This window comes from Dama dama, chromosome 19 (assembly GCF_033118175.1).
Source record: "Dama dama isolate Ldn47 chromosome 19, ASM3311817v1, whole genome shotgun sequence".
In the NCBI taxonomy this organism is placed as follows: Eukaryota; Metazoa; Chordata; class Mammalia; order Artiodactyla; family Cervidae; genus Dama; species Dama dama.
In genome coordinates this window covers 24,585,209-24,597,962 of record NC_083699.1, presented here as the reverse complement: position 1 = coordinate 24,597,962, position 12,754 = coordinate 24,585,209, and the positions used below count along the sequence as shown (strand labels likewise).

Genomic DNA, 12,754 nt, shown 5'->3' with positions numbered 1-12,754 from the left:
AAGTCAGTGATGTCATCCAACCATTTCATCCTCCGTCGTCCCCTTCTCCTCCTGCCCTCAATCTTTCCCAGCATCAGGGTCTTTTCCAATGAGTCAGCTCTTCACATCAGGTGGCCAAAGTATTGGAGTTTCAGCTTCAACATCAGTCCTTCCAACTATAGGTTACAGGAAAAACAAAGTTCCAGACAATAATTTCACTTCTCCTCCCCTACTTTGGACTGGAATATTATATTTTTCACTTCATGTGGTTCCATATGTGCAGTAAGACATTATGTAACTCAGTCTCAGCCTTGCAATATCCACTACATACTTTAAAGAGGCCATCGTTATTAACAGTCTGAGATCCATGAAGGCGATAGCTTCTTTTGGCTTTGGCAGAAGGCAGCATTGTATAATGAGGATAGGGTGATCTACACTCAAAGCTATATTCCCAAATGACTGCTAGTCAAGTCACATGACAACTAGTTCTTGTTTTTTTTCTTAAGACTTTATTCTAAGTGGACATCAAAACTGCTGTATTTGGACAGTTCCATGGGAGATGGTGAAGGACAGGGAAGTCTGGCGGGCTGCAGTCCATGGGGTCGCAAAAGGTCAGGCAAGAGTGAGCAACTGAACAACAGCAATGGGTGGAATGGAATTTTCCATGCTTTACTCCTGATTTATTATTTTATACTAAGATTTCTGAAGTTTGAACTTCAAAGACATCAAGATACAAATTCCTGTCTTCTGCGTTCTTGATTGGGTGACCTTAAGCAGGTTACTTCAGAGTCTCACTTTTCTTGCTTGGCAACACGTGAAGCCAGGGAGTTGGAAGAAGGCTTATAGATGACGTCAACAAAGATCCCAGTTCTTGTGTCACCTCTGGCAAGGTGTTTCACTTTTTGGTTCCCGTTCCCTACTTGTAAAATAGACCATTTGTGGCTACCAACTGCAGTAGAGGAGATTAAGTTTATGTAGGCTCAAGAGTGCCCGATACAATAATAATTAATAATAGCAGTAGTAGCAGTAATGCTAGTGAACATGCCCTAGATTGATGCGGTTGAATTATGAAACTTTGGGAGAAGAGAGGCAGAAACACGGACCAAGAACGAGGTTCAGAGGCCGGAGACCTCCTCCCCGGCGCGGGCGTCCAGCCTGCGCGGAGACGCGCCTGGCCGGGCACCGCCTCGCCCCACCCCTGCCGGGCCAGCGCGAATCCCGGCGCGGAGTTCCGGGCGGCGGCGCGGTCCCCGCTCTGGCCCTGCCTCTTTCCCCGCTCCCCTGCCTCCAGCGGTGCCAGCTGCGCCGGAGCCCCGAGAATCCGCCGCCACCGCGCAGCTTCCTGAGGCCGCCCTCCGTGCCACAGGTAGGAGCCGCGCGGCCGCCGCCGGGGGCGCGCACAGCTCCAGCGGGAGCGGGTTCCCGCCGCGCTCGCTTTCCGTCCCTCCTCCCGACGGCCCCCGGCAGCCGGCCGTTCCCCGCCCAACTTGGACGCAGCCTTGGCGGCGGCGGCGGCGGCGGCGGGCGCCCGCTCCCTGCGGCCTCGCGGGACCGGCCTCCCGGGCAGCGTTCGGGGGCCTCCAGTGCATGCCTTCGGCCCGGATTCCTGCAGAGTCGACGCCGTCAACTTCGGCGCGCACTTCTGCCGGGGCAGGTGGCTCTGGACTGCAGAGCCGCGCTGGCTCCAGGCCGAAGTTGGGGACGTCTTCTGCAGGTGTATCCATCTAGCTCGCCGCGGGGCCCCCAGTACAAGTGTGTCTGGTGACCCTAGGTCATCTCGCGCCCCTGGGGTTCGCGTGTGCTGTGGGATGACCGCGACGGCGGTGGCGGTGGGACCAGTGCCCCAAACCAACCAGGAAGTGCTGTGTTCCGAGGCTGAGCGCCCAGCACGCCAGATGCCCCGTCCTGGGCATGTGGCCACACAGCTGCCCGCTGTGGCGCCCACGAAGTGATGACGCGGGGCGGGGCAGGGATGAGGGCGCAAGGACCTGGGTGTGTATCAAGGGGCTCCAGCCTCAGGCATTTGGGACTTAGGTCTCAGATCCAAGAGCGTGGAGCTTCAAGCCTAGGATAGGATTGTGTGAGGCCCTTCAGAGCTTGTAGAGTCAGTCCAGAACTATCACCACGCCTGTATTTGCTCATTCTCCTAGTTTCGGATTATTGCCATCGTTACTGTCTTTGTAAAATACTAAAGGCAAGTAGATTCTTAAGAACCACAAACGTTTCTGCGTTTGATTATCCCTAGGTTTTTCCCCCGAAATAAGGAGGTCACTTACTTTACTTGCCAGGCCTACCGGTTACAGTTTATTGGCTATTTTTTTCCCAATTATTTTTATTAGTTGGAGGCTAATTACTTTACAATATTGTAGTGGTTTTTGCCATACATTGACATGAATCAGCCATGGTTACAGTTTAGACGGCCCTTTGAGTCCTTTCTCAGGGCTTCAGGGAGGCCAGGTATCCCCAGACCTCGGTGCTATGTTAAATGGCTAACTAAAGGTGGCGCAATGAAAGTGTAAAGAATGAAAATTAATCTATAGCTCGAACTATTAACAGACTCCACAATTACACACTGCCTCTTTGAATAAGATTTTCTTTCAGTATTAAATGTTTTATGATAACGTACAAGTAAATAGGGCACAGTCTTTTAGCTTGAATTTGTACACAGCCTTTAAATGTTGTTTTAGGATCTTTTCACTAATTGTCTGGGCTCCCTGCTTGTCTTCTCAGGACCTAGTATAACTCACAATCCATATGAAAAGTGTGAGTAGTTAAGGCTTTGAGAAAGGTGTGTCTTTAACATGTTTGTACCTGATGTTACAGTATTTGGGAACCACGGCTAGAAGTGCTATATTTAGGCTTATTGATTCACTTACAACTAGGCAGTGGAGGACCCTGCTCCTTGGAAGTTGTCTGATTACTAAATGTGCATTCCTTAGTTAAAAATGATTTGTTGTAAAATTCATTTACCTTTAACTCTTACAGGGTTTTCCATGTTATTTTATTTTTATTGTGTTGAAACACATAACATAAAATTTTTCATTGTAACCATTTTTTAGTATGTAATTCAGTGGCATTAAGTACTTTCATATTATTGTGCTCCCATCACAACTATCCCTCCACAAAATTCTTCATTTTTTTAGAGTTTTAATAACATTTCAATGATAATGACTAGAATACAAGCTCTAGTTTTCTCACTAAGGGAAGTTTGAGTTCCTTCTCATATTTTTAGAGAAAAGAAAGTTGAAAAGGTATAACCAGACTGTGTTTAGTAAGTTTTATCCGCGTCAGGAAAGGCCTAATACTTTACTCTGTGAGGATAAACTTGTGTGCTAAGTCGCTTCTGTCGTGTCCAACTCTTTACAACCCTATTGGCTATAGCCCGTCAGGCTCCTCTGTCCATGGGATTCTCCAGGCAAAAATATTTGAGTGCATTGCCGGGCCCTCCTCCAGGGGATCTTCCCGACCCAGGGATTGAACCTCGTCTCTTAAGTCTCTTGCATTGGCAGGCGGGGGTTTTTTACCACCTGGGAAACCCAGAGGATAAGCTTGGGACCTATTTAAATTTGTGTACTGTGAGGTACAGTGAGGTTTAGCTATGAAGTGGGAGAAACAGGTGAGGGAGTTTTTCTGTTTGTTTTTTGGTCATGCCGGTGGCTTGCGGAGTCTTAGTTCCCACGCAAGGGTTTGAACCCATGTCCTGAGCAGTGAGAGTGCGGAGTCCTAACCATTGAACTGCCAGGGAATTCCCTAGAGTTGTTGTTGGTAGTTTCCTCTCCTTAATCTCTAACAGAAAGATGAAATTCCTTTGTCTCCTTAGCAGCTCTGTAACATGTTTCCAAATTATGCTTGAGCTCAGGTTGTGCACCCTTTTAATAACTAAAAGGAGTTTTGATTGAGCTAGCTCCTGGGTGTAGCAGTTTCCTTTCCACTCTAGATGTTTTCTAAACATTGATGGACTCAGAGGACCCAGTACATAAGATACGACCCTTTAAACTCTTGGCTTGAGGCACTGTGTGCATGAGAGAAGCTGTAGCCTTGCAGGGCCTGGTTTTATGTTTTTAATTCTTCCAGTCTTAGGACCACAAAATAAAATGTATTCTCCCGCCAGGGTGTGGATAAATGTTTTTGCAGGGTTAAAATGAGAAACTCAAACCCTAAATTTCTCATAAGCCTGTGACATTTCTGATTAGAAAAGGAATAGTACAAATCCTATCTCATGCTGTAGTGGAAATGCCTTCCAATGTGTTAGTTTCCCTAAATTCACAGGCCAGTGTAAGATCTATATCCCGGATGTTTTAATGCTGGGTTTTTTAATAAAAGTGTATAGTAGGTGTTTCATAATGTCACAGCTGCTTTTTTTTTTTCTTTGTGTTGTGAAACTTGCTTAATTTTTTAATTTATTGAACAAACATTCTGTGACAGAATACAAAATGATTTGTGTATTCAGTCAACACTTAAAGGTACTTTCTGTGCACCAGACACTATTCTAAGCATTTTACACACATGAGCACATTTTATTCTCAAAACAACCCCGTGAAGTAGATATGGAATAGTCCTACCAGCCCCTTTTATAGATGAGGTCATTGGAGGTACAGCAAGATCATACAGCTAAACCCATGGCAGAGCTGGGATTCCATCGCAGGCATCCTTTTTTTTTTTTTTTTGCATTATAACAAATGAATTTTTATTTTATTTTATTTATTTTTTTTCAATTATTTTTATTAGTTGGAGGCTAATTACTTTGCAACATTGCAGTGGGTTTTGTCATACATAGACATGAATCAGCCATGGAGTTACATGTATTCCCCATCCCGATCCCCCCTCCCACCTTCCCCCCAACCCGGTTCCCCTGGGTCCTCCCAGTGCACCTGGCCCGAGCACCTGTCTCATGCATCCCACCTGGGCCGGTGGTCTGTTTCACCATAGATAATATACATGCTCTTCTCTCGAAACATCCCACCCTCGCCTTCTCCCACAGAGTCCAAAAGTCTGTTCTGTACATCTGTGTCTCTTTTTCTGTTTTGCATATAGGGTTATCATTACCATCTTTCTAAATTCCATATATATGTGTTAGTATGCTGTAATGATCTTTATCTTTCTGGCTTACTTCACTCTGTATAATGGGCTCCAGTTTCATCCATCTCATTAGAACTGATTCAAATGAATTCTTTTTAATGGCTGAGTAATATTCCATGGTGTATATGTACCACAGCTTCCTTATCCATTCGTCTGCTGATGGGCATCTAGGTTGCTTCCATGTCCTGGCTATTATAAACAGTGCTGCGATGAACATTGGGGTGCACATGTCTCTTTCAGATCCATCTCAGGCATCTTGAGCCCAGGGTTTTGGCACTGCTGTCTCATCAGAAAAATATAGCCAGAGATTCCACCCTCCTAACAAATGAATTTTTTTTGTATTATTATACTGCTGTCTTGTCCTTATCCTTAGGGATAAATAACTTGACATAATTGCAATAGAAGTGCAACTCAGACAACCAATTCAATTCCTTTATTTTTCAGCAGGAGAAGGAAATGGCAACCCTCTCCAGTATTCTTGCCTGGGAAATCCCATGGACAGAGGAGCCTGCTGGGCTACAGTCCATGGGGTTGCAAAGAGTGGGACATGACTGAGCAACTTTCACACACACACACACACACACACACACACACATTTTTCTCCAGCGGAAATTAAAGTGGAGTGTGGTTTTGTCAGGCTCTGTGAGCGCTGAGACAGGGTCCTAGAGACTCTCTGCTGATCTCCTTGCCTCTTGATTGTGAGGAGTTTTGGACAGGGATCCTGAAAGGGTCTGTGGAGGCCAGGATGTGTGTATGGGGAGGCAGTATTTGCCTATCAGAGAGGAAACACTTCTGTATTTTAATAATCATTATGACCATCCCAGAGCTAATCTAACCCAGCCCAAATAAAGGCCTGGGTTTTATCCCAGGTGGACAGAACAGAAGCTTGTGGCTGACCATAGGCCATGGACAGTCTTGCTGCTTAGGGCTCCAGAACCCCAATTCCTTCCCCAGCCTGTGACCTCAGGCTCCCCTCTGGATGAGAGGAATATTTTATTCTGTACTCAATCATTTTTGTGCACTTTTTGGATCTGGAGTTGGGAACCTTTTGAAAGCCTCTGACGCACAAAAGAAAATCAGCCAAGAGCAACAGGGAAATAAAAATAACTCCGTTTGGTCGGCTCTTTTGTTGAGAGAGGGAGAGACTTCTAAGGGCGTAAATTGACAAACTTTATATAAAGGACAGGAAAATCAAAGTTCAGTATTCAACAGTGATTTTTTTTCAGAGTAGGCTCTTGCAGACAGTAAGTGAATTTGGATGAAGGAGAATAAGGAATAAACATGGGAAAAGGAAGGTGGTGGAGTGGGAGGCAGAAGCCAGTGCAGAGAGGAACCAGCACAGGGGAAGACAGGGTGCTGAAAGTTTTGTCAGTTCTTGACACAAGCTCGAGCTCCCATGTGATTCTGCGTGACAATCCCTTTGAAATGTCAAGTGTAGATGAAAATGATCTTTTCTTTGGTTTATCCTGAAGCGATTATTTATTTATTATTTTTCTGTTGAGTTACATTGATTTATAACATTATGTAAGTTTCATGTATATTCTATTTCTCCTTCTGGATACACTGTGCTAAGTCCCTGTAGTCATGTCTGACTCTTTGTGACCCTGTGGTCTATAGCCTGCCAGGCTCCTCTGTCCATGGGATTCTCCAAGCAATAGTACTGGAGTGGGTTGCCATGCCCTCCTTCAGGGATCCTCCCAACCCAGGGATCCAACCCACATCTCTTATGTCTCCTGCTTTGGCAGGCAGGTTCTTTACCCCTAGTGCCACCTGGGAAGCCCCTGTATACACTACAGACACCAAAATTTTTAGTTACATCTATCTCCATATATTTGATCCTCTTTATCCTTTTCACCCTCCCCACCATCCCCCCCGCCCCTCCACCCCAGCCCTTTCACTCTAGCAACTCACTACTTTGTTCTCTGTATCTATGTGTTTGGTTTGTTTAAATTTTTTTTTTTTTTTTGCTTTTTAGTTTGTTTTTTATATTTCACAAATGAGTGAAATCATATAGTATTTGTTTTCACTTAACATAGTATCTTCCAGGTCCAGTTATACTGTTCAAAAGGCAGGATTTCATCTTTTTTGTGGCTGAGTAATATTCCATTGTAATTATCACATTTTTTTAACAGTCATTTATTTTACAAAGTTGTTTAAATCCACTCTTTAGCAACATTTAAAAGGCATATTTAAAAATGTATTTTCCAGCTTATTAGTGGTCACTAAAGTTAAAGTCACCAGACATTCTCCTGGAGTTTCAGTATTCCTGGGCCTCCACAGGACTTCTCCATTTGGATCAGTAACATTGTAGCATGAGATGTTAAACTGTCCACCAGTTAATATTCATGTCTAGGAATGCCATGCACCTGTACATTGTCTTCCCACACATGACCTTATTTGCAAGCCAAACAACATTATTGGTACTCACATTAACAGATTAGAATGCTAGGCCTCAGAGAAGTGACTGGCCACGTTCATGCATCTAATAATTAATTTCTAATATGAGGACACCACATCTTCGTTATCCATTCATTCATTTAGGGCACTTAGCTTGTTTCCATATCCATTGTAAATAATGCTGTAATGAACATAGAGGTCCATATATCTTTTTTAATTCATGTTTTTTATTCTTTGGCTAAATATGCAGAAATAGGATAGCTGGATCATACAGTAGTTCTATACTTAATTTTTTGAGGGATCTCCACACTGTTTCCCAAAATGGCTGCAGCAATTTACAGTCCCATCAACAGTGTATGAAGCTTCCCTTTTCTCCACTTCCTTGCCAGCTTGTTGTTTCTTGCCTTTTGATCATAGCCTTTCTAACAGGCATGTGGTGATACCTCATTGTGGTTTTGATTTGGATTTCCATAATAATTAGTGATGTTGAACATTTCTTCATGTGCCCATTAGCCGTCTGTATGTCTTCTTGGAAAAATGTTTATTCGTCTCCTCTGCCCATTTTTAAATTGGGTTGTTTGTTTTTTTGTTGTTGAGTTATATGAGTTCTTTTTATATTTTAGATGACAACCCTTTATTGAATATATGGTTTGTAAATATCTTCTCCCATTTGGTAGGTTGTCTTTTCATTTTGTTGATAGTTTCCTTTGCTGTTCAGAAACTTTTTAGTTTGGTTTAGTTCCATTTTGTTCATTTTTGCTTTTGTTTCCCTTGCCCGAGGAGACAAATCCAGAAAGATATTGCTAACACCACTGTCAAAGTGCATACTGCCTCTGTTTTCTTCTAGGAGTTTTATGATCTCAGGTCTTACGTTCAAGTCTTTATCTTAAAGTGATCTTATTGTTGCTTAAAACCATTGCTAATCAACAAAGCATGTGGACAAAGAGATACCAGGGAACTCTTAGCCCCTGCTTGGGATCTTCATACTAACCTAGTCTATTTTTGTTTACCCCATTTTTTATGAATGGATTTTACATATAGCATGATATTAGAATCACAGGGTTTTCAATTATTTTATCGCTTGTCTTCCCCGTGAGAGGTCACTGACTGTGTTTTTTTCACTTTTGCGTCTCCACTGCTCATTGTAGTGTACAATTAGATGTGAGCTGAATCAGTGTGATTCATTTTATCCAAAATATGTAAATATTTCCAGAAAAGAAGATTATTATAATGAATGTTTTACTTATTGATTTGTTCTGCTGTGCCATTTAACTACTTTCAGAAATAAACTTGTAGAAGTGCAGTGGACAGTCTGTGGCATTTTGAATTTGCAGCTAGTTTACTCATCTCATTGGTCTTTTCCTGCAGTATTTTCTACCTGAATTCTGATGAAAGAGTCCTTTGAAATAAGAAGGTTGGGGAGGATTAGCAGAGGATTGAGGTATGGGTTCCAAAATCATATTATCTTAAGGAAAAAAAGGATCATGTGATAGAATATTGTAGATGCTAAATATTTCAAAGCTAGGAACATGGAGCAAAGATTTTTTTACCCTATCCCCAGTCCCAACCCCAATCTGCCACTGTCTTGTCTGGAAATGTAGGGTGATGGGGCAGTGATGAATCAAAGCAGGTCCTGTAAAGCAAGTAAGGCAAATAACAGTAAGGCACAGTTGAGCCCCACAAGTTCCTCACCAGCAGTAGTGACCACAGTCCTTGTCCTAGGAGCCTGAGAGCTAGGATTCAGATCCTGAGGACTTGAGCACCATGTGGCCTGAGATAAGTAACTTAAAAGTCCCCTATACCTTGGTTTCCCTATCTGTAGAATGGGGATAAAAATAATACCTATCTCATAGGATTATTGTGGGGACTGCAGGAAACAAAGCCTGTAAAGCTGGGGTTTCCTGGTGCCTCAGTGGTAAAGAATCTGCCTGCCAGTGCAGGAGATACAGGTTCAATCCCTGGGTCGGGAAGATCCCCTGGAGAAGGAAATGGCAACTCACGACACTATTCTTACCTGGAACATCCCATGGACAGAGGAGCCTGGTGGGCTATAGTCCACGGGATTGTAAAAGGGTTGGACCCAGCTTAGCGACTAACAACTGGAACATAGAAATGACACAATAAATGTTAGTTCCCCTCTTTCACAAAGCTCTCCCCACTCCACCCCAGATCTAGCAGGAGTGACATCCCTAAATAACCAAGCAAATCACTGTTGGAGGAGACATGGAGGTGGGGCCTTACAGGAATATGGACGAGGGAGAAATTAATTTTTCCTGAGAGGAATTCTTGAATAAGTATGGCATTCCATGAGACCCCAGTGATGAGAAGCAGTAGGAAAGCTTCAAGCAACAGAGCTAGTTACAACTAGGGATAATGGGCTATATGCCTTTGATAATCATACTTTTTAGGTATATGTTTTGACATTAGGTAGAAAATTTGATTTTTTCTTAATTTACAAACGTAGGATGGCATTTGGGCTTCGCAGGTGGTGCAGTGTCCCTGGTGGCTCAGCTGGTAAAGAATCCACCTGCCAAGGGCAGGAGATGCAAGAGCTATCTCTCAATCCCTGGGTGGGGAAGATCCCTGGAGAAGGAAATAGCAACCCACTTGGGTATTCTTGCTGGAAAATCCCATGGACAGAGGAGCCTGCTGGGCTACAGTCCATGGGGTCACAAAGAATCAGACGCACTGTCTGCACACACACACAGGGTGGCATGCATTTATAGTTGGAGAAGCATCATTCGTCTCTCTTTTCCAACGAGTGTGTGTATGGAGGTATATTTTTAAAGTGTATTTAGAATTAAGAATAGGGTGCACTCTCAAGGGACGAGTGAACTAGTTCATGCTGTGTTGGAATAACATGCCTCCCATCACGTTTCTGCCTTCACGTTAAATGGCAGGATGGCGTCACAGGCTTCGCCAGCTTTATAGGGGTGTGGGTCACACACACCTGCATGAATCATGGATGGAAGCGTAGACTGTGTGTCAGTAACCTAGACCAGCCATTTTCATACTTGAAGGAAAAAATTGTTGTTACTGTCCCCTGCCCTGCCCCTAAGGACTGCTTTTCTGAATGAACTCTTCTGTGAAATCCCAGCATATAGAATACCCTAAGCACAGCCGTCCTTGAGGATTCGTAGATGGGGCCAGTGAACCAGCTGTGTCCTCCCATCTCCCTCCCTGCCCACATCCTGGCACAGGCTGACCCTTAGCAGCTGGAACCGTGGGGCTCCTCGGAGCAGATGTGAAAGCACTGCTGTGCGTCTGTTGGAGGGAAGAGAAGGTGGACCTTAAGAGGGAAAGGAAAGGCAGTGAACTGTTTTTTGTGTTTTTTTCAGAAGCTTTTGCCAGTGGTGCCCTGGAACTGACATGCTGAGAGCTGGTTTTAAATTTTCAGGAATTTCATGAGCCAACTATAAACATGCCATTATGAAACAACAGATTGCCTAAGTTTAGGTTTTAAATTTATATTAAATGCATTATATTGAAAACAAAAGTAGTGTCTTGAGTTTGGAGATGTGGTTGGAGGAAAAGGAATACTCCAAGTTATGCAGTGTTCTTAACTATCTTTTCCTATTAGCTAGTATAATTTTGGTTTCATACTTTTTTCTTTATCTCAGCTGCATCCACTTTATATTTTTTCTTTCTTTCTTTTTTTTTTTGTTTAATTGCATTAAATATGCCATCTATCATGGTGTTGAATACAGCCGGGAAGCTCCCTGGAGGAGGGTGTGGCAACCCACTCCAGTATTCTTGTCTTGAGAATCCCATGGACGGAGGAGCCTGGCGGGCTACAGTCCATGGGGTCACAGAGTTGGACTCTGAAGTGACATAGCACGCATGCGTGCGCGATCGGTAATAGCAGACAATCTTTTTTCCTATTCCTAGGAGAAAACTTTCAACTTCTTAAACGATATTAGCTATATATTTTTAAGCTCATCTTTATTAGATTATAAAATTTTACTTCCCTTTTTCTTTTCTACCAGTTTTAAAGATTATGCATGGACGTATAGTTATACCAAGTGCGTTTTCCCTTAACTGCGTTCTCTTCCATCCTTGATTCTATTTGTCTATAGAGATAGGATTCTTCAGACTCAGCTTTCCCCTCCAGGGCAAGCTTTCCCTCTCCTCACTCCCAGTCAGTCATTCTAAGGTCTGGCTAAATAAAATCACCTGGGAGCTTGATTAAATTCAGAGTCCCAGGTTCAGTCATATACCCACTAAATTGGGGTTCTTGGGGTGGAGGCGACTCAGGGCAGTATATTTTGAGTTCCTTTGGGATTCTGATGATCCTCCCATATACCTGCTTGGCCCCTGTGGGCCCTTGCTGCCCAGCCCTGGGGTCTCCATGAGCCCTGTGTAGCGTCAAGTCATTTGGCCTACTGGACCCTGGCCATATTGCCCGAGAGTCTTGATTTTTATGTTTGGCCTCAAATTCTCTTCCTGTGAGACAACTTTCAGAGTCTACCTCTTGGCCCCATAAACCTGTTTCTCAGATAAGGGCCTGACTCCCTGAGCTCAGATCTTTTGGGGCCTAGATTCTCACCTAAGGACACAGCTCTGCATGGTACTTGGAGACTGGTAGGGGAGTCAGCTAAGCGAGGTTTATTCCCACATTAGCCTCAGTTTTCATCTTTCTGAACTACAGTTGCCCATCTCTGGGGATGGCCGGGGGGGTTCTGTTTCTGGAACATACCAACCTGGTTCCACTTCAGGGCTTTGCACTGTGCCATTCCCTCTGCCAGAAACACTCTTCTCCCGAGTCTTTGTGTGGGATGCATATTGTTGACATTTGGGTCAATGACAAAAGGTTCAAATGTCACCTCTCTGAAAAGTCTTTCCCTGACCATCAAATCTGCCTCCCTGCCCATTACCTTGCTCATAGCCTCATTGTCCTAGCTATTCCCATGGATGATTTTCACCCCAGCACTGATCACTATGAGTTTTTCTTCATGTCTTAAATACTGAGTTTTCTTGAATACTGAGTTTTCTACATATGAACATAAGCTCCATGAGAGCTGGCTTTTGCCTGGCATATAGTAGGTGCTCACTAATTACTTGTAAAATGAATGCCTCTCTGAACTACTGTGTGAGTATGTGATGTTAGTGTGAACCCTGGGTTCCCAGGTAATTCATCAGTTCTTGTTATCATTCTTTTCCTGATTCCACAGATGTTATCTTTGGGACAGTGATGCATTGCTGAGATATTACTGCCATTTGGAACAAGGGCCACTCTCAACCGATGGGAAACAAAATCTGTAGCCCTGTATATGAATGTTTCCTTTCATTTGCAGAGAGC

General features: G+C 43.8%; 1 protein-coding gene across 1 annotated transcript in view; it reads left to right on the top strand.

Annotated features, from left to right (window-relative positions):
* The first annotated feature begins 1,208 nt into the window (after positions 1 to 1,208).
* The window catches only part of PLD1 (phospholipase D1), a 261,912-nt gene continuing 250,366 nt past the window's right edge, over positions 1,209 to 12,754 (top strand). The window contains exon 1 of the mRNA XM_061168335.1: positions 1,209 to 1,345. The gene's annotated coding sequence lies outside the window, so the exon portion shown is untranslated. The remainder of the gene's footprint in view (positions 1,346 to 12,754) is intronic.